This window comes from Canis lupus, chromosome 14, assembly GCF_011100685.1.
Source record: "Canis lupus familiaris isolate Mischka breed German Shepherd chromosome 14, alternate assembly UU_Cfam_GSD_1.0, whole genome shotgun sequence".
Lineage (NCBI taxonomy): Eukaryota > Metazoa > Chordata > Mammalia > Carnivora > Canidae > Canis > Canis lupus.
The window spans coordinates 14,431,556-14,453,423 of record NC_049235.1 but is presented as its reverse complement, the minus strand read 5'-3'; the positions used below and the strand labels follow the sequence as shown (position 1 = coordinate 14,453,423).

At 38.2% G+C, this 21,868-nt stretch overlaps 1 long non-coding RNA gene across 1 annotated transcript in view; it reads right to left on the bottom strand.

The window, feature by feature from the left end:
• Positions 1–20,452, bottom strand: part of LOC119874506 — a 232,974-nt gene extending 212,522 nt beyond the window's left edge. Inside the window, exons 1-2 of the long non-coding RNA XR_005369356.1 lie at positions 20,337–20,452; positions 19,961–20,041 (exon numbers count right to left, since the gene is read on the bottom strand). This is a non-coding gene — a long non-coding RNA (uncharacterized LOC119874506). The remainder of the gene's footprint in view (positions 1–19,960; positions 20,042–20,336) is intronic.
• Between the last annotated feature and the right edge of the window lie 1,416 nt (positions 20,453–21,868).

The following is a 21,868-nucleotide window of genomic DNA, read 5'->3' as shown; positions in this document are numbered from 1 at the left end:
GGATCTCGCCCAGGGCCAAAGGCAGGCGCCAAACCCCTGCGCCACCCAGGGATCCCTAAACCAATTTTAAAATATTTCTTGGGGCATCTGGGTGGCTCAGTTGGTTAAGCGTCTGCCTTCAGCTCAGGTCAGGATCCCAGGGATGGAGCCCTGCATCCGGCTCCCTGTTCAGCAGAGAGCCTGCTTCTCCTCCTCCCTCTGCCACCCCTCCAAATAAGTAAATATTTAACAAATAAATAAGTAAAACTATTTCTTTACTGCACAAGTTTCAGACCTTTTATATCTTAATCTTGCCACCCTTCAAAGGGATACACATTATGCAAAAATCCCCCAAATCATTTTATCATGAACCTCCCTTTGTAAACAACAACACATTTGGGAAAGCACACGCCAGCAGAATACAGCCTGGAAAACCCTGAAGGGCATATCTTTGATTGCACTTTATATTTCAATGCCATTTTCACTTTGGGGACAAAGAATGACAAGAGTGCATGTAGCACTCAGTAAATATTAGCTAGTATCTATCTTCTTTTGTCCACACAGGATTTCATTCCCAGCCTTATCCCTATCCTCTTGAGTGTACACCATTAGTGCTGAAGAGAGTGAGAATTTTGTCTGTGTAAGGCTTTCTGGATTGGACTCAGAGGTTTTTAACTGCTTTAGTCAATTACTTGTTCCTCAAAGCCTGGGGTATCACACCAAAATTGTTTAATTGAGTTGAAAAAGGTTATTTACAGTATTTTCCACATAACTGACTTTTTCAGCCAACTGATTTGAATACAGTACAACATTGCTAATTTATACTAATGACTGAGAGAACACTGGAGATTACAACTTTAAGAATTAGCAAGTACAGTAAGTGAAAGCATGAAATTAAAAGCAATTAGAGCTGTCTCATCACAAAGCGACTTGATTAGTCTACGCTTATTATTTATGGTAGTGATTTATAATACACTATCATTTATTTTGTAATGAAACCTTCATAATGTGACATTTTACTATCAACCTACAAGAAAGATGGACAAAGCTGCCAGATAGTTGGTAAAGCTTGTCAGCTTTCCTGATGGACTCATTCATTCTCTCAGCATTTACTGTACTATGCTCCTGCCCTGTGCAAAGTACCTTTAACCACAATTTTAATGGCTTTGGTCTATTACTGTAAGACTAATAGACTTTCACTGGAGCCTCAAAAGCATTGAAAATACAGAGAAGAAAATAGATGGGATTAAAGAGCACCAATAATCCCATCACCTAGAGATGACCACTGCCTAACATTTGCTATGTTTATTTACTTCCAGTATTTTCCTATTCATATATGTGAAGAAAATGTGAAGTATGTAAATATGTTTGCATAACTGAGATCATTATTTTTCATTTTATGTTCTGGTTTTTCACTTAGCTGTTGATGAAGACATACCAAATTATACACATAACTTAATTATTGCTGCATATTTGAAGTGTAACGTTAAGTCATTTATGTCGGTGAATATTTAGAAATCAGCAGTTGTTTAGTTCCAATTTGAAAATAAAGTCATGCCAATAGCCTAAACTGGTTTTGCATCATTAGAAGTATGGCATGTGTATATTTTTCTGGAATATCTGAAATTAACTCAGTTTGGAAGACTAGAAGAATTCTCAATTCCACCGTGGTCTTACTCACCCTTGCTACCAAGTACTCTCCGTGCGAGCAGCAGCCACTCGGGGAAACAGAATCAAGCCCTGGCTCAGTCCATACTTCGCCTTCTAAGGAAATCAGGCTTCCTCAATTGTTAAGTTGATAATTTCCATAGTCAACTTAAACCCACTTCTATTGTGGGGAACTTCCATTAGAAGTTCCCAAAACGTAAGTCTTATTTTCATTGCTATTGTTTCTATTTCACAAGTGAATAAACTGCAACACTAAATGGTAGGTGACTTTTATAAGACTACCTAGGAATTGAATTTCTTGCCATTCCCAAGAGTTGTTTGTTTGTTTTCTTTAATCCTAGATGTTTTACACACTATCTCAAATGAAGACTAAAGTTGTGCCTGAAGGAAACAGATGTGGTACAGTCATTCTCAGTTGAAACTAGAGCCACCACACAAGAATAATTGTAATTAATTAATGTGTTTAACAGCTTTAAGCTGACTATGCATTTGCACAACTTCCTAGAAGATTCCTAACAGCATCCTCTGAAGTGTACCTAATAATCTCTTAGAAAGTCCCTTAGAAGTTCTTCAGTCATCTTGGTAGAAATATTTTGCCCAGCACAATGAAAGCACATTCATGTTTAGTAGTTTCAGAATTCATATCTCTTCTATGTTCAATGCCACAAAACACCTAAAACTGCTCACAGTAGGTTCTTAATAAATATGCACAATCACATAGTCTGAGAGGAAATTTAACTGGCTACTGAGTTCTTTTCATCTCCAAAACTGATGATTTGCAGTCTTCTCATGTATATTCCCTGGAAAGTTTCTATAGTCTTGTAATTTCTATTGTAAATCCGAGGCATTCAGAGTTCATAAAAGAGAAGCAGGTAGTTCTTTGTTCCATTTCTTCTGGTTCATAAATTAATCTCTTTAGTGTATGTTCATATATTCAGGCAAGTTAAATTCCTTTGTGATACCCAGGAAATAATATAATAGGAGAAACGCAGAGAGTTCTCAAGAAAGGATAATTCAGCCTTAGTGATCCCGCTCTGTATCTGCCTTGGGCTGGCAACTGTCTACTTCCTATTGAGCCCCACGATGATGCACAGTAGAAAGAAAGGAAAGCCCAGAGGTGTTAAGTCCAGGAACTCACCAGATCCTTCATGTATCTGACTTCAAGCTGTATTCTTTCCACCACAACATGGACTATTTAACAATTACTGCATAACCCAACAGATTCCCAATGCCACAATCTATGTGATGTGACCATGAGGTCCAAGGATCTAGCCACAAAGGAGACCCAACTGGTTCCCCTGCTCCCCAGTAAGTACATTTTAGAACTCATGTCGCTTTACATGAATGCAAGGTCTAGATAAAGTCTGGAGCTTTTCCCATTCATTAATGCACCAGATAGGGTGCTAAACGTGTGGGATACTCTTGTAAAATCTCAGAAAAAAAAATATTCTGCAGTCTTCCAAATGAAAAACACACTGGGCCAGGATCCCTACAAGTTCCCCCATAATATATGATGACTCTCTCCATCAAAGGATCAATTCAGCCCAGGAATAGGTAGCCTCAAATCCCAAATGTCCCAAAACAAATGTGTTTTGAGCAGCCACTTTTTCCTGGTAGGCAATCAGGATACTCTGTCAGTGTACAAGACAAAAGAAGATTCTAGCCCTCGAGGAACTTATATCTGGCAAAATAGAGACAAGAAACAATAGATAAGCAAATTACACATCATATATCAGGAGGTGATAAGGGCTAGACAAAACTATCCAGTATTGCAAGGGGATTTGGGAATGTAAAGGTAGCAGAGTTTCCAATTTTAAATAGAACAGAGTAGAAACTACTAAAAAGTTGATATTTGAGCAGTCTTAAGTGATGTGAAGTGGTTAGCCATGTGCACTTCACAAAGGAAGAAACTTCCTAAGAAATGTACAAAAGTCTTAGGAGGTAAGCATGCCTGACATGTCTGAGGTGGCAGGGTGGCCCATGTCGCCTGAGTGGCATGCGGGAGGGGCGTGGATATGAAATAGTTGTGTGTGTGTGTGTGTGTGTGTGTGTGTGAGAGAGAGAGAGAGAGAGAGAGAGAGAGGGATAGGGTCAGGGCATGAAATGCTTTGCAGACAGAATAATGACGGGGCTTCTGTGTGGAATCTATTCCTACATTTTGAGAGGAAAAAAGATATAATATGACTAACACATTAAAGAAGATTCACTCTGGGTGCTGTGTTTCCAGTAAGCATGAAAGCAGGGGGAGATGGTCAAGGGGATGTGGGCAGTAGCGGGAAGCTGACATTATAGGCTGTTCTGGTAGTGAGTGTAGGAGGTAATGGCACCCTGGACCCGGGAGAGCCGTTAAAATGGTGAGACGTGGTCTAATTTGGAGGATCCTGCAGAAAGAAGTTACAGTATGTTCTGATAAATAAGAGGTGGGGTATGGGAGAAAGAAGAGTGAGGGATGACTCCTCTGATCCAGGCCTGAGCATACAGAAGATGGATTTGCTATCACCTGATGGGGGGAGCAGGATTCCTTAAAAGGTAGGTCAGAAGTTCAGTTTTAAATACATTAAATTTGAAATACCATTAAAAAAATACCATTAAAATAAAAAAAAGGAAAAGAAGAAAGAAAGAAAGAAAGAAAGAAAGAAGAAAGAAAGAAGAAAGAAAGAAAGAAAGAAAGAAAGAAAGAAAGAAAGAAAGAAAGAAAGAAAGAAAGAAAGAAAGAAAGAAAGAAAAGAAATGCAGACAGAAAAGGCATCCCTGGAAGAACTCTTCCCTCTTCCCCCATCCCCTGCCCCGCCTCCTACCATGCACACTTTTATTAAGTGGGTCTAGGAGATGAGGAGGAAGCAGTAAAGTAGCTGAGGAGCAGCCAGTGAAACAGAGAGAAAGTAGAGAGCACAGTATCCTAGAAGCCAACAGCAGAAAGTTTACTCACAAGAAGAAAGAGATCAAGGTGTCAACTGCTTCAGAATTAAGATGGGAAGTGACCCCTGTATTTAACAAGGCAGACATTGTTAACCAGGACAAGAGCAGTCTGGGGACAACCGTGAGGATGAAAGTCAGACTGGAGAGAAATTAGGAACTGAGTTTAGACTCTGCTTCATAGAGTTTTGCTGCAAAGAAAATGAGCAAAAGTTGTTGGAAGAAGTGAAGTGAAGTGAAGTCAAAGAAGAGGAGTTTTGTTTTTTGTTTTTTGTTTTTTGTTTTTTGTTTTTTTTCTTAAGATTTTTATTTATTTATTCATGAGAGACACAGAGAGAGAGGCAGAGACACGGGCAGAGGGAGAAGCAGGCTCCATGCAGGGAGACCCATGTGGGACTCGATCCCGGGTCTCCAGGATCATGTCCTGGGCCGAAGACAGGCATTAAACCGCTGAGCCACCCAGTGAATCCCCAGAAGAGGAGTTTCTTTAAAAAAATATTCGTGTTTTTTTTTGTTTGTTTGTTTGTTTTGTTTTTTGTTGCTTGTCGTTGTTTTGCTTTGGATTTGGGTTTTATCATGATAAATATGGCCATGTGTTTGAATGCTGATGTTAATAACCCAAGAGACCAGTCAAACAATAACAACAAACAACATTATTTTCTGAATAATGTCAGAGAAGGAGGAAAGGATTTCTACAAGAATGTCCTTGAGTAGGTGAGAGAAGATGGGATCTGGTGGCTCAGTTGGGGGGTCCAGACCCCTGCGGACCTCTGGTCACAGCTAGGACAGCAGAGTGTGTAGGGGCAACAGGCTGGAAGACTTTGAAAGGAAATGCCATGAGAGGCTGTGGCAATCCTCTTCCAATGCTCCAATGTCTCTGTAAAAATGAAGGAGGGGATGAATGCGCTGAAGCTTGGTGAGGAAGAGTGAGTAGAATGAGTGTTTAGAAGAGGAAAGAAGAGAATGAGACAGCAAAGCTGGGTATGAATGTCAGTGGGCACTCAGAGCTAGCTAACATTCAAGGTCATGAATTTAAAGACAGACTGGTCAGCACAATTGTGTATTCTTCCTAAGCCATATGGGTGTTGGCCTGGAGAAGGTCACAGTTGGATTTGACAGGAGTTGTGATTTAGAGAAGTGCGTAAAATGAGGGTGATGGGATATGAGGGAGATTATAGCTACTGAGCATGAAGGTTCAATTAGATATGGGACAAGTAAAAGGAGATCACTGGTTGATTAGTTTCTCGTCTTTAGCAGGTTCTGAGAAGGAAACCCAAGGTGGCACATGTTACCTTCCTGAATAGTTACTGGAGACCCTCAACCTTCAGGCTCCAGGACCAAAGCCTCAAAGGCCTGGACTAAGCCCACACAAGTTTGCTTCTTCTCCTCTATGCAACTTTGTCCAAATCACATTATCTTTATGCTCCTTTTTCTCTCCCATCTATGATTGAGAGATAATGCCTTCCTCATGCAATTCTTAGAATGTAATGAAAACATGAGTAAAGACTCCAACATCCTTGAGTGAAAGCATAAATATTATGATAAATTAAATTAAAAATTAATGAAAATGCTTTTATATTTGCATTCTTTGCAAAAGTATGTTTTCCACATGGTTTATGCAAAAAGGATTTATCTTTATTATTTGTATACATAAATCTTACAACTGACATGAATTGTTTCAAGTGCCTTTCTTTTAAATTTCCTTCATTTTTGCCAATTTAACATCTTGCTGATTCTGAGATGCCAAGAATCGAGTGCAGAATTTAGAACAGACATATTAGTTTCCTGACAGATTTATTATATTAAAAAAACAAAAGAAAGGGAAATACTAGTAAATGTGAAGTACATATTTAATATTCATTTTATGTTCAAAACGCTGCTCTGGGATTGCTATTATCATCCACCTCGTTTTACAATGAGAAACTGAGCTCAGAAAGAGTAATTTGTCCAAAGACACATAGATTTTTAACTGGTGAGCTCAGATTTGAATACAGTTATAATACATGATCTTAAATTATGTACCATTTCATGTCATCCTATTTCAATACAACTCTAAATATATCTAATGGATTAAAGCTAATGAGGCTCCACTTTACACAGAACGTTCCCCAAATGTAGCAACTAAGAATTCAGTAGAACCCATGCTTATGGTATTCAGGGAAGCTTAAATTAAAGTAAATGAATTCTGATGGTCTCTTTCTCCTCTTAGTTGTACCACCCCTACCCCCACCACAGAGGAAGAGGGTCCCTGTGAATGGGAGAGAAGGAAAGGAAAGGAATTCACAGAAAGGAATTCACAAAAGTACACTAGTAGTATGGGAAAGTAGGATGATTTGCAGTCAGGCCACACTCAGGAAAGTAAACTGAGATTTTGGTAAAGGTCTAGACTCTGGCCAGTGCTTAGCATGGAGTGCTGAGGAAGGATCCATTCAATGACGAGAAGTACTGGGCACACCAGCGAAAAATGAATGGAAACATGGGTTCAATCCACATGAGTGATTTGGGATGTTTCACCAACTGAATTCCATTTTGATTTTGTTTTCATTGTTGTCTCTGAAGGATGCTTTATGTCCTTGAATGTAAGGGCTCTGCATGATAGACTAGTAAATAAGGGGCGAAAAATGTCACACTCAAGGCCAGCCAGTTTCCCAAACAGCTCCAGCCAAATTGTCAAGTGTTTACAGTTGCTAGAAATGTAGCTGAACCAGGCAAGGTTGGTGATAGTGTCACTAGCCAAGTATAGTATTTCATAGTAATTTACAAGTATTTTAATTGTGTGTCTAATTCCTGAGAACCAAAACTCCTTTCCTGAAGCAATGAGCTCTCCCAAGCAAAAGCATTCATACATCTTTCATGCATCTGTCAATTCCTAAACATTTTGCCCCAGAAATAACAGCCTTATATCTTCATAATAAAGTTATGAATCCATAACTTTTAATCCATTAAAAGTGGATTCTATTTGACAGAAGCAGAAGGCCTGACACAGAACAAAACCAGAGCTGTCTGAATGCCTTTTGTCAGGGCATTAAGGTAAGAGAAAAATTAAAAGGATTTGGACTGCCAGGTTGCTACAGTTACATTCATTTTATCAAACTAGAATTTCCTTAGGTAAGGGTACTATATAAAATCATAACTTTACTACAGTCCTTCTCCGTCTCAAGAGAATATATTTTCTTTCATATTAGAAGGTACTGGCGAGCAAATTATCCCACAATTCTCTGCAGGAGGGAAGGGACAGGGCAAGTAGGGGCTTAAGCTATGCTGTTGAGTCACTACCCCTACATGTAGACAACTATCTGCTACCCCACAGTCCAGACACAGTACCCACTTCTGGAATAGCACGTGAACTCTGTGTCACCAAACACACACTTGCAATGCTCAAATTAACCAAACAGACCGGTTTACCCAGCCAGCCCGGAAAGAAAGAACCCGGCTTTAAGCCCAACTACAAGGTCATAATTATCAAAACTTAAGAAAACCTGCAGTGAGGAATAAATGCTCACGGTTCAAAACCACCATCTCCTCATTCTTATCAAGTGCAAGGGTGCTTCTCTCTGGAATTTGTGCTCCGAGCAGAGAAGTGTCTTTTCAGCACATCCTTGAATTAAATCAGCACATCAGTGCAGGCAGCCCAGGGAACCATGAGGCACCACTTTGCCATCCTCATCACATTCTCCCCCAAATATATCCCTAGTGAGGCTTGAGAACCCCACAAAACTGCTATTGCATTCAGTGTGCAGTGCAAATGGAATCCCTATCATTAAAGAGGAGGATGTTCTCATTTCTTACCAGTTTCTCTGCATCCAAGGCTCCATTCTATGTGGAAGGTCTATTATCTTGAGAGAGAACAGTGTAAATTCAGGAACAGCATAGGAACAGCAGAGGCAATTTTCTGGGTCCAGTGGCAAATCTCAGTTTACACTGGGTCTGGCCACAAAACTGGCTCACACACTCCAGGCAAAGCATCCCTGAGGTTTATACATATTCCTTTCCATGTAACCATACACAAATGTATGGTGATTCCTAGGACCTACAGCTGATTGCGCAGCTGCATACAGCAGGGAATGACGAGGTCTGGGAATACAGCAAAACCCCAGCCTACTCTCATTATGCCAGGCACTCATGAATTGAAGGTTTCCTGTGGTGCTTTGTTGACTGGTGTGTGTGATACTGTTTATTTTTGAATAAGGCCCAGAGCAGTTGTTCTTTACCTAGTGAACAGATGATATATATAGTAATCTTGTATCACTGTCAAGAGACTTCAATAATTTAAAAGGCTTTTCTTCATAGCCAAACAGTAGTTCACATAAAAGATGGAAATATTCTACCAAAGACTGTAAAAAAAATAAATAAAAATAAAGTATTTCCAAAGTCTTGGCTGACTCCTAGTGTAAATACCTACTAAGAGGAAAGAAGAGTGTGCTAAGATTACAGTAGGGTAGACAAAGAAGAGAAAGTACACTGAAGAAAATCAACTGTTGGTTGAAATCTAGCTCCTCAATCCCTGGACTCAAAGAAAAAGGAATACCTTAATATCATTCAGAAATGACTGCCCTAGCCAATAAGGATGTGACACTCGCGGACTTGAAATAAAATAAAATCATCTGCATAGAAGATTTGATTACGGCAAAGAAATATTCTGAAGAGAACGGGCAGCTGGAATAGGATGATGATTCTCTAGAACAGAAGAAAAACTTGTCAGACATCTCAAAAGAAAAATCCAATAAGCACACGACAGATGTGCAGCCAGAGAACAGGGGTATACAAAATGCTCAGAACTGCGTGCTCAATTATTTCACCAGTATTTTGTGGCTTTTTTATAACCCACTCTTCTGAGGGCAGCAAACACAGGGCGAGGTATTTTACAGATAGATGATAATGGTTTTCAATGTTTCTCAAATTGGCTCAAAGCCCATACTGTGTAAATTGCTAAAAGCCCATATGTAATTCTAAACTTGCAGGCCCGGAGACTCTGGGCACTGGTAATAATTACGCGGACCGGATAATTAACTTCTGACATAAAAAGAAATGAAGGTGAGGGAAGAAAACGCAGATCTTATCAACTTTTACTTAAAGCAAGGGCACAAACTGACAAAAAAACTCTGGGGCATTCATGTAGGAAAAAAAAATCACTATAGTCTGTCTCTCCAATGTTTTCCTACAAGAATGGGAAGAAATTTCTCCACACTCACATGATTGTTCTTTTCTGATATTTCCCAGTGTTACATACAGTCTTACTCATTTCAACTTTTGTTTAGACAACGTTGCCTTATCAATTCTAAGACTCCTTAGAGGAGAAGATGTAGGCCCAAGGTACATGAGAGCTTGGAGTGTAAACACTCCCTCAGGAACAAAAGGCTGACCTCCAATCGTATAGTAAGCAGAGAAACTGAAATAAAACCCTCTGCATAATACGCGACGTTGAAGAGCTGTCACTTCCATGAAAAAATAATTCAAAAATCCTGGAGAAAGAGTAAGAAGTCTGCTATCTGTCCAGGGCTCTAAGGGATGATAAAAATAAACTCATGAGACATCAAACCCCAGGAATGTGCGGTCTCAATCTCCACTAACTATAAGGTAAGGCATCCTGAAGACAAGAAATTAAGATACAGAGCTCTCCACAACCATTGGAAATGTTAAGGCTCTGGAAGAAGTATGTATAAACTGTTGTAGGAATACTTTCACAACCAGGGTCTCAAGGGACCCCTGAGGGGGAAAAGTAGCCCAGCAGAAGAGATATTTAGAGTAAAAATTTGAAATCACCTAAGAAAGAAAGTGCCCTGAGGGCAGAGACTCCAAAACAGAAAAGACTCCAAAAACAGCTGAGGTTGAACCCTTAGAGCTGAAAAAGACAATAAAATAGACTTCTTAGAAATATTAAGAAGCTAAAAGAATAAACTATAACGAAAGACCAGAACACTATGAAGACAGCTCCAGCTGAGCTTTAATAAGGAAACAGAAGTTCTGTGAATGTAAAAATGAAGTTATTATAATTTAAAATTCAATAGATGACAGTAATCTTCACAGCAGATTAGGAAATATATATTTTCATGAATAGAAATAGCAGCAAGGTAGAAAGCAGAATTGGTGAGAGATCTACATAACAGAGTTGAAAAAGATGAAATACCAACAATTAAATATAAGAAATGCATAAAACTATTATGAGCAAAACTTTAAAGCACTGCCAAAAGACACAGAAGAAAACAGAAACAAATGGAAAGATATGCCATGTTCTTGAGAAGAAAAACTCAATATCATAATCTTAATTCTCCTTTTTTTTAAAGATTTTATTTATTTATTCATGAGAGACAAACACACACAAAGAGAAAGAGAGAGAGACAGAGACAGAGGCAGAGACACAGGCAGACGGAGAAGCAGGCTCCATGCGGGAGCCTGACGTGGGACTTGATCCCCGGTCTCCAGGATCATGCCCTGGGCCAAAGGCAGGCACTTAACTGCTGAGCCACCCAGGGATTCCCAATCTTAATTCTCCTTAAAGAAATGTATAGAGGGGCTGGCCCGGGGAGGGGGGGGGGGAAGAAATGTACAAATTTAAACAATGCCCCCAGATTTATTTTTCTTAAACTAGAGAAGTTAAACTTCATATAGAAAAATGATCAAATAGAAGAGTGAGAGGAGAAAAGCTGAAAAAAAGACCAAAAGGATTGCCATGATCAGATATTAAAACATTTTATTAAATAACAATGATCAAATCAGTATTGTAGTGGTACATGAATAGATCAGCAGTGTAGAAAAGGAAATCCAGAAATAGACTCAAATATATATGGTAATTCACTATCTGATAAAGATGGAATCTCAAACCAATGGGGAAAACAGATTAACCTGGAAATCATGTTGGGGCAATTCAGTAGTCTTCTGGAAAAAATAGTTAAATGTGTAATTCCCACATCATGCTTTGTTCCAAATGGAACAAAGATTAAAATGATTTTCAAATGAAGTAATAAAAGTAACAAAAGAAGACGTAGAAGAATTGCATTATAAGGTCCTTTTACCTATGACTCAAAATCCAGAATCTAACATGAGATAAAGTCAATACATTTAATTATACACACATACACACACACACACAAAAAGACGTTAGATACCGTTGGCAATAAAAGTTACAAGCAAAGTCAAAAGACAACTAAAAAAAAAAAAAAGATTTTCAACTCAAATTGGAGACAAAGAATAGCCCCTCTAATACACAAAAGGTTTTTAGAAATTGATAAGGAAAAGAAAAATTCAATATAATAATGGCTAAAAGATACGAACAGGGAGTTCACATAAATATAATTACTCTCAAAAATACGAAAAGATGCTCAGTTCACTCAAGTGGCAGAACATTAAGACAGAAATACACTTAGAAACTTTTTCACTTGTCAGACTGGCAAATTCTCAAAAGTCTGATAAAACTTCAGTTAGTAAGATTGCGAGGAAACAATGCATTCCATGTATCTCTTCAGTAAATTAGTGCAGCACCTAAAGAGAACAATCTGACAATATTTATCAAAATGATAAATGAATATACTTTCTGACTCAGCAAATCCACTGCCACACATTTGAAATGACTCAAAGCCAGGTATAATAGCACGAGTAAGGAAACAATCCAAATATCTACCGATAGGGGCTGGTTACATAAAGTATGGCACAGATGTATCATGGAATACTGTGCAACAGGGAAAAGAAATAAGGGACCTTTCTATGTACCATTACAGTAACATCCATGAGCTATACTGCCATGTAGAAAAAAAAATCATGGTACGGAATAGTGAACAAATATGCTAACTTTGGTATATTGAGGGAGAAGGAGGGATAGAAATCTAGTGAAATGCCAATATGATATTCAAATATGCATACAGAAATAATGGAAGCAGAGAAATTCACTAAAAATAGTGGTTACTTTGCAGGGGTTGGAATTCAAAAATGGAGGAGAATTTTCTTTTAAAGTGATTAAAAGGCCTTTAATACTTTCTGGCTTCTGAACAATGTAAATGTATGACTATATTCAAAAAAAATGTTTAAACTCAATGGTAATAAAATTAAATTCAAACAATGATATACTACCTATACCTGTAGAACTTGGAATTACTACTAATGATAAATCCCCAATTTCCATTGGTAATGGCCTAACAGAAAAGAGCCAGCTCATGTACAGTGGCAGTAATACAAACTGATACCACTTCAGAGCAATTTTGGCAAGATTTTAAATTCTTATGCTTTCTGACTCATCAGGTAGGTTTCTGGAAATTTATTTTAAAGAAAAAAAATATGCACGTGGATTAAGATTTGCTTATGACAAGATGAGGAGGGAAATGGAAATTGGAGAGGTCAGAATCCAAATGACACTTCAATTTTATCTATAACATTGTATTAAAAATAAAATAACTATGAATTAAATACTGTAACATAGCAACACTTGTTAATCTCAGATGATAGGTATCTGGGTATTTGTTATGTTATTCTTCCTACATTTCTGTACATTTTTTGTTTTATATTTAATCTACTACGTAAAATTACCCATGTAAGTGAGCAGCATAGCTTTTTTAGTATATACAGTAAGAAATTTTACTCCAGAAGGACAAGAACTATGATAAATGCTGATTTATACATTACTTAATTACATATAATTTAAAGTGTGGATATTTCTGTAATATTAAATACAACATTTAACACATTTAAGTGTAATCAAGCAAAAAGAAAGTAAATAACTTGAAACTCATGGAGAACAGTAGAGATGATCTAATGCTATATATCTCAAAAACACTGGTGAACATCAGCAAGTGTTTCTATGAATTCCATTATCTGATCTATAAAGTCTGTTCTCCAGAAAGATGGGTAGGCAACATATTTAAAATTCACGAACTGCATTCCAAAGTCCAAGGCCCACTGGTCGAAAGTATAGAATAGTGCTTCTTGAAGTATGGAAAAGCAACACATCTCCAGTGCTTGAAAACATTATAGAGTCCTTGATCTACCCAAGATTCTTCTCATCTGTCCCTATGATGCCGGTACCCTGAGAATCTGCTTTTTAACAAGTACCTTGGGTTTTTGTATACAAAGTTTTAGAAACACTGGTATAGATCATTGACTTTTTTTTTCTCACTTAGAACTGTGCTCAAGACACAGCTGGAGGGATGAAGGCTAAGTTAAGGTGAGAACTGATTAAATGCCAAAAGGTGTTTCCAAAGGAGGTTATAAAATCTGCTGTTCTGGAAATGCTGAAAAAATGCAGTCTTGCTTAATAACAGAAGACTTTTGACTTCTGGAAAGCTTTCATAGCCCTATAAGGTTTAAGATAAATTAAATGCCCAAAGGTAAAGAATAAGAAACTGAATAGGTTTGGAGATAAGTTAATAATACAATAATGGGATAGGCAGGGACAATTCTGGGGCTCCTTTAGAGCTGCACAATGAGTTTTCCAAAACTTTAGGACTAAAGAAGTATGTGAGAGCAAGTGTGGTACTGAAGCTTCTTGAGTGACCCTCTGAGATAGCAGTGACTAGAACATGTGCTGTGCTTTCTTCCAGCTGCACAACTTTCCTGACCTGAGCTGATCTGATCATGCATGGTTCTCTCATCTTCTCCCAAGTATTATTACCTCTGGTTCCCGGCAAGCTCAGCATACACAACTGGATCTAATATATGCGCGCGCGCACACACACACACACACACACACACACACATTCAGAGCTTTCCCATTAACACACCTTCTCTCCAAATAAATCTGAATGGCCTAAAATTGAGAGAAGGTAGATGTTAATTTTCATTAAGCTCAGAGTCAAAATTTTGCTGCCCTGCTATGACTATATAGAGGAGTTATCAGTTTTAAGCACCTTTTGACCTCTTTCTAAACTTTATGGCATCCATGTGTGCATGTACACACACACACACACACACACACACACACACACACACACATACCAAGAAGTACATTTTGTAAAAAATAAAAGCAACTGCATTGGACTAAAACAGCCAATCACATGCCCCTGCCAACCCAACTACTTTTAGTTTCAGAGACCAAAGACATGAGTTAAATTGGATCACAAAGGAGAGAGCTTGGACTTAGAATTGAAGCTTTGAGTTTAAATTCAGATTCTAACCTTCACTAGATATATCATTTATGCCTTACTACATGTGTGCAGCAGCTTTAAAATGCATTCAGTGGAAGATTATTTTCAAGAAGAAGTGAAATGGAGCAAAGTCAAAGTAAGAGAAGAAAATGAAAAAAAATCACTGTAAGATCAACACTCAAATAATGTCATTATTACCTTATTATTTTGTTATTATAGGTCACAAATTTGGTTCTAAACCTTCTGGAAGGCAAGACAAATGAAAATGCATGCCCAGTTACGTAATTTACAGCATCCATAAGACTAAAACAAAGTTTTTCATTAAGAATGCAACTATTACTGTCACTGAATCCAGAGAGAAATTTTTCCCATTGGGTTTTTATAATGAGGACTAATGCAGTGAACAATGTCCTCCAAATAGCCTTAGAATAAACGCAAGAATGAGTTTCCTATCACGTACCTCATGTACCTTGATGTAAGCCAAAGTACAATGTTCCGAAAGCACAGTGCTATAAAACCAGTTCTACAAAAGAGACTAAATGATGTGTTAGGTACAGTTCCCTGATGGGGGCTTCAAGTACCTGCAGTAGAAGCCACAAACCGGCACAAAATAAGCTACATCTAGGCCACAGATGTATTTTCATGGGTCTGTGTGGGGTTTATTATTATTATTTCCCACATTCAAATTGAAAGTTCCAAATAAGGTGCACATCCAATGTGTGCTTGTTTTTTACTTAGCAGATCTGGCCCACCGAGCCACATCCCCACCTGAGGATGTCACCAGAAACTGGAGAGCATCTATCTCGTACTCACTGTCCCCTCTCTGACCACCTCAGTCATCAGCTCTGCCTCCTCAGCCCCCAGAACTCATATGAATTTGAAACTCCTCATCGGGAGGAATGAGTAGATTATATTTATTTCAGACAGCGCAGCCCCAATATTTCTCTCACTGAGCTTTGAATAAGTATCAAGCAGCAACAAAATTCACTGTGTGGCCTTGAGCAAGTGATTTCATCATCTCCATTCTCTCATCTGAAGAAAGGAACTAATAATACCTACTTCTCAGAGCTGTAAGAATTAAATGAGATACTTTCAAAAACACTTCACTGCTAATTACTATTCAAATGAACCATATTATCACCAGAAATGATCCACAATGTTAGTTTACCTTATCTTAATCATAAGGGATTTTTAGGAATACTTTCTTCATGAGATGACTGTGCCATTTTCATAAATCTTAGTATTTTGTTACCTATTACAATAGATATTGCTTGCGCACTACTTCAGATTCCCTTGGTCTACCCTTTGCCCCAGCCCCTTCTACAATGGCAACTTCAGTGGAGGTTTCAGCAGCTTAAAGCAGGTACCACTCAAGAGCTCTTCACCTGGGATCTGTGGAATACACCTCCTGCTTCCTACCTCCTCCAATACACACCATGGGATGCCATCAGAAACCAGCATGGTACTCACATGCACATCCCAGAAGTTAATACCCTTGGGACCACCCTTAACAAGTGGGTGATTGGGAACTGATAGCTAAATACTCCCCACTTTTGTCCCACAGGTGACGTTTTTTTTTTTTCTTTTTAAGATTTTATTTATTTATTCATGAGAGATACAGAGAGAAGGCAGAAACATAGGCAGAGGGAGAAGCAGGCTCCCCTCAGGGAGTCCAATATGGGGACTCAATCCTGGAACTCTGGGATCATGCCCCGAGGCTGAAGGCAGACCCTCAACCGCTGAGCCACCCAGGAGTCCCACAGTTGAAGTTCTTGTGACACATTTGATAAAGCTCCTCAGAAAGTCCCAGCAACGACCAGGTGCCAGTCACTCATACGAGTGGCTATTTCAATTATACCTCATGTTTTTGTCTTTCCCTCCTTCTGTGGTCCCATCTCCCCATCCCTCACGCTTGTCCCTGAAATTACTTCCAAGCAAAACTTACCAGCAACTCATATGAGTGAGTTTTGCCTCCAGCAATGCTTTCAAGAAAGCCCAGGCTCAAACATCCTCTAAAATATGCTCTTAAAGAGAAATTATCCTTCAAAGAACTGCATCAAGAAAATGAAAAGATAACCCAAAGAATGGGAGAAAATGTTTGCAAATTAGAGATCTGATAACAGATTTGTATTCAGAATATACAAAGAACTCTTAGAACTCAATAATAAAAAGCGAAGTAGAATAACCCTAGACATCTTTCCAAATTAGATATATACATGGCCAATAAGCAAATGTAAGGATGCTTAACATCATTAATCACCAGAGAAATGCAAATCAAAACCACAATGATATACTACTTCACATCCACTAGAATGGCTATAATCAAAAAAGCCAAATAAGTGTTGATGAAGATGAGGAGAAATTAGAATGCTCAGACATTGCTGATGGGAATATAAAATGATGCAATCACATGGGTAAATAGTCTGCAAGTTCTTCAAAGTTTAAAAACCATTACCATATATCCTAGCAATTCCACTCCTAAGAAATACCCAAGAGAAATGAAAATGTACATCCACATAAAAATATGTGCATGGATATTCATAATAGCATTATTCATAATAGCCAAAATGTAGAAATAACTCAAATGCTCATCAAGTGATGAGTGAATAAAGTATGGTATATCCTTACAATATAATAGTATTCATCAATAAAAAGAAATGAAACACTGACACATAGTAATACATACTAAAACATGGATAAACCTTGAAATAGATGCTAAGTGACAGAAGCCAGTCATAAAGGACCACATGTTATTTGACTCCATTTTTGTGGAAGGTCTAGAATAAGCATATCTATATTGAAATAAAAGCAGATTAGAAAAAAAGCAGATTAGTAGTTGCCTAGTGCTGATGAAGATGGAGGGATTATGGGGAACAGTTAAGGGGTAGGAGGTCTCTTTCTGGGGTAGTAAAAATATTCTAAAATTGTTTTATGTTGATGCATGCACAACTCTGAGAATATAATAAAAGTCATTAAACTGCAAAATTTAGATGGGTGAGTTATATGGAATGTGTATTATATCTTAATAAAGCTATTAAAAAAGAGAGGTCACAATCATTTTTAACCTATGAGAGCCTATAAACTATAGTTGCTGGTCATTTTTATAAAACACCACTGGATTCTCCATTTGCCTTTTTCTTTGCTCACTGGGTAATTTTCAACTACTTCAAAGAGTACTGTCCAGAACAGAGAAAGGTTTCTGCAACATCACTCATCTCTACCTTTCTAGTTTTCTGTTACCTATTATATAGGATATCTGAAACAAAGTCACCACAGTCCTAACTGTCCCTTATACTCCCTAAACTAAAAGACAACCACATCTTCTCACCCAGCTGCCTACCATATCCACATTTCACCCATCACCATCCTCCCAAACTCCTGTGATTTAATTCATACTCACATACTCACAGCCCCCACTCCCTCCATAATTAAATTCAGGTTTGGAATTCATTGAGACTATTGTTGCTGGTGATTGAACCTGTAGAAGTGAGTGATAAGATAGCTACCCACACACACAAATCCCAAAACATGAAATAAGCAATGTAAATATCCCTGTTTAGTCAATATCAGAAATGACACAGGAAAGATGGAAAGGTTGATGAAACAGTCATCCATACTGGTTTCACTATACATCATTCTTACGCCTTGGATTCTACTTTGCATCTCATTCTTGGTGGAAAAAAAAAAAAAAAAAAACAATGAGCATTCCCCCTTTCTGGAAAATGATATTTTACCATGTTTTAGCATAACAACACATTTCTGGCATTTATCTTAGTCAGATACAAATCTTCTGAAATCCCATTGATAAGTATTCTTAAACTTAAACTGGAAGAAATTTATACCAATAAATTATTGTCACAATAGCAAAAATAAAAGATGTATTGTCCACAATCTTAGCTCTTATAAAAGAATAGCTGTATTTTTAGACAGTTTGAGAATGGCATTGAACATAAATTTCTCAATTTTAATATCAGAAAATACTGTTCTAACAGTGATCCCACATATCCAATGAGTTAAAATGAGCTGACTTAACTGCTCAATGTCAGCATGTAAGCCTGATTCAAGAAAGATGCTCAAGAATTACGATAAATTTCAGTGGATAACACTGGTTATTACTACTATTATCCCCAGTTTCTGTATTTCCTTCCATCCTGGGCCTCAGGCCAGACCTGCTGGGAAACTATAAGAGAGGAGAAACAAAACTTGTTTATCATAATCTCTTTTCAAGCTGAGCATGGAGTTATCACAATTTTAGTTCGGCAATAGCCTCACTTAACTGCAAGAAGGAGGCCTATCCCTCACTTCATCTTTTCCAATCTCTGGCCAGGAGGGCTTAGAAATAAAGTTTTTAGCTTTTTTAACTTCTCCAAACTTAAAAAACAAAAAAGGTTTAAAAAATTCACCTCATCAGAAAAATAATCCCTCACCCACATATACATACATTTATTTATAAATTATATATTAATTACTTATATTATGTACACTATCAACATATACAAAAATAGAAATTATAAGTGAAAAGATTAATATGGAATACACAATATTTTTTATTTACTAAATACCAGACTGTCCCTTCACACCAAAAATAATACTAATGTTTTAGTGAGGTAAGTAAGTGTGGTGCAATCACCTCATAGTTTACGAAAACTCAAATTACAGGATAGGGAAAGTGTCTGCTCTGCCATTTTCTTGCTGTTCATATGTGTTGAGATTATCCTCAATTCATAGTTTCTCTCCTAAAATGTTAAGCATTTAGCTATCTTATAAAGGTTACTTTAGCTAAAATGAAACGAGAGAATATAATCTGTAATTCTTTGTAACCAACCCAAGCAACGTGCTAATTATTGCAATATGCTAAAAACAAACCAAGAATGGAGGATGTGACCACTGATCCTTCCATATTGTAAAATTTTCCTTAGGCTATGTGATTGTTCAACACATAGAGCCAAGGAATCACAGTCAATTCATTAATCAAATATTAGTAAATCTTCACTTCTACCTTATTATATTATTATTAGAATTTTTCAAAGAAATGTTCTAATATTTTCCTCCTATATCCTGATGTATCTTACACATTCTGTAGTATATGCTTACTCGTTTTGGAAACCACTGCTTTAAAGGTCAGTCTAGCTGCAAAGTAACAACTCCTTGATTATATATCAAATCTGTAGAATAAATATACAAGTGTCATCAGAAATGGATTTTCCTGCATGTTACAAAACGCATGAATAGAGTGGCTTAAACAAGATATTTCTCTCTCACATAAACAAAGTTGGAAGACAAGGAGAAAAGAGCTAATGTGGCACTCCAGGATGTCAACCTCCTACCTTGCTCCTTTTCCACCCCTACCCAAGCTTCTCTTCAAGGTCCAAGATGGATGCTTGGGCTCCAGACATCTGACATCACAGCTAAATTCCAGTCAGCAATGCAAAGAAATGAACAAAGGAAGACACATTCCATAAGTTTCACATAAAAGTTTGACAATATTCCATTTGAGATAAATTACTCCAAAGTCTACACCTAGCTACAAGGAATCATCAGAGATTCTATTATAAGAGAGGACAGCCAAGAGTCTCAACCACAACGCATGAAGATACACACACACACACACACACACACACACACACACACACAGAAACAAGGAGAAGAAATGTTGACAAGGTTCCAGTCCGAGATGGCAACCTTGGAAGACCCTGAACTCACCTTCTCCACAGGACACAACAAATTATACTTATTTATAGTACAATTCCTCCTGAAGAAGAACTGAGGGCTGACTGAACAGCTTCTACACAGCAAAAGATGAAACAGCAAAAGAGAACAGCGAGTAAAAAGGATACTCAGTACCAAACTTCATCCCAGAAGCTGCAAACTACAGTGAGAAGAGATAGTACTGAGGGATCAGGAGCACATTCCTTTGTTCTTAGGCACAGAAAAGAAGCCACATTTAATAGATCAAATAGTGTATAAAAGATTCAGCCCTAGATCTCTGCCAAACAGTGGAGGAGCATCTATAACTCTCTGTGGTCAGACAGACTGGCAAGCAACATGGCTTATACTCCCTTCTTCACCTTGAAAAGTCAGACCAGAGCAGGATTCAGGCACCCCAACCAGCCTGCTTCCCCATTGAGTTCCAGGACCCTAGCCTACACTAGCCCTAGCTGTCCTGCTAAGGTGGCCATGGAGCTGGTTAGCATTCATCATGGCTCCAGACTCTACACCAAGTAACAGGTGCAGAGCACCCTGGAACACTCCAGGCCCACATCACTTCAGGTTCTGATAGTTTGCTAGGGCAAACTTGCAAAGAGCATTCCTGGACCTCTCAGGTGACACATGCTTCAGATCCAGCACCCTCAAAACTTCAGCCCATGCCTGCTTTGGTTTCATCCACCTTGCCAAGGCACCCTACATAAAGTATCCTAGAACCTTCAACCATGCTAGCCTTGGCTCCAGTCACCTGGCCAGGACACCCCCTGCATTAAGTATCCCAGGGACACCCCAGCTTGTACTCATTTCAGCTTCAGCTATCCTACCAGGGCACCCATTGCATGGAAAACCCAGGGAGCTCTCAGCCTGCATACTGCCTAAGCTCCAGCTGTCCTGTCAGGGTACCTACTGTGTGGAGTACCTCTGGAAACACCCAGCTTGTACCCATTTCAGCTTTATCTGTTTTGCTAAGGTATCTGTTGCATGTAGAGCCCGGAAACCACACCAATCTTGGCATACTTCAACTTTAGCTGTCCTTCCAAGTCTCTCACTTCATGGAGAGCCTGGGACCCCTAGCCCATGCCAACCACAGCTTTAGTCAACTAGCAAAAGTCATTAAGCACAGCAAAAGTTACCATACACAAGACCATTCCTTCAAGTTTAGGATACGTGGCTGTCCACCTAATCTATAGAAACTAGAAGAATACAATAACTAAAATGAAAAATACATCACAGGGAATTTATAAGGAATCAACAGCAAACTAGTAATACAGAAGAACATATCATCAATCTGGAAGACAGGGTAAGGGACAACACTCAAACTGAACAGGAGAAAGAGAAAATAATTTTTTTTAATGAGGATAGGTAAAGAAATTTCTTGGGCAACATGAAGAGAACAAACCTTCATATCATAGGGATTCTAGAAGAAGAAGAGAGAGAAAGGGACAGAAAACTAATTTGAAGAAATAATGGATGAAAATTTCCCTAACCTGGGGATGAAAAACATTCATATCCAAAGAGTTATAAATAAG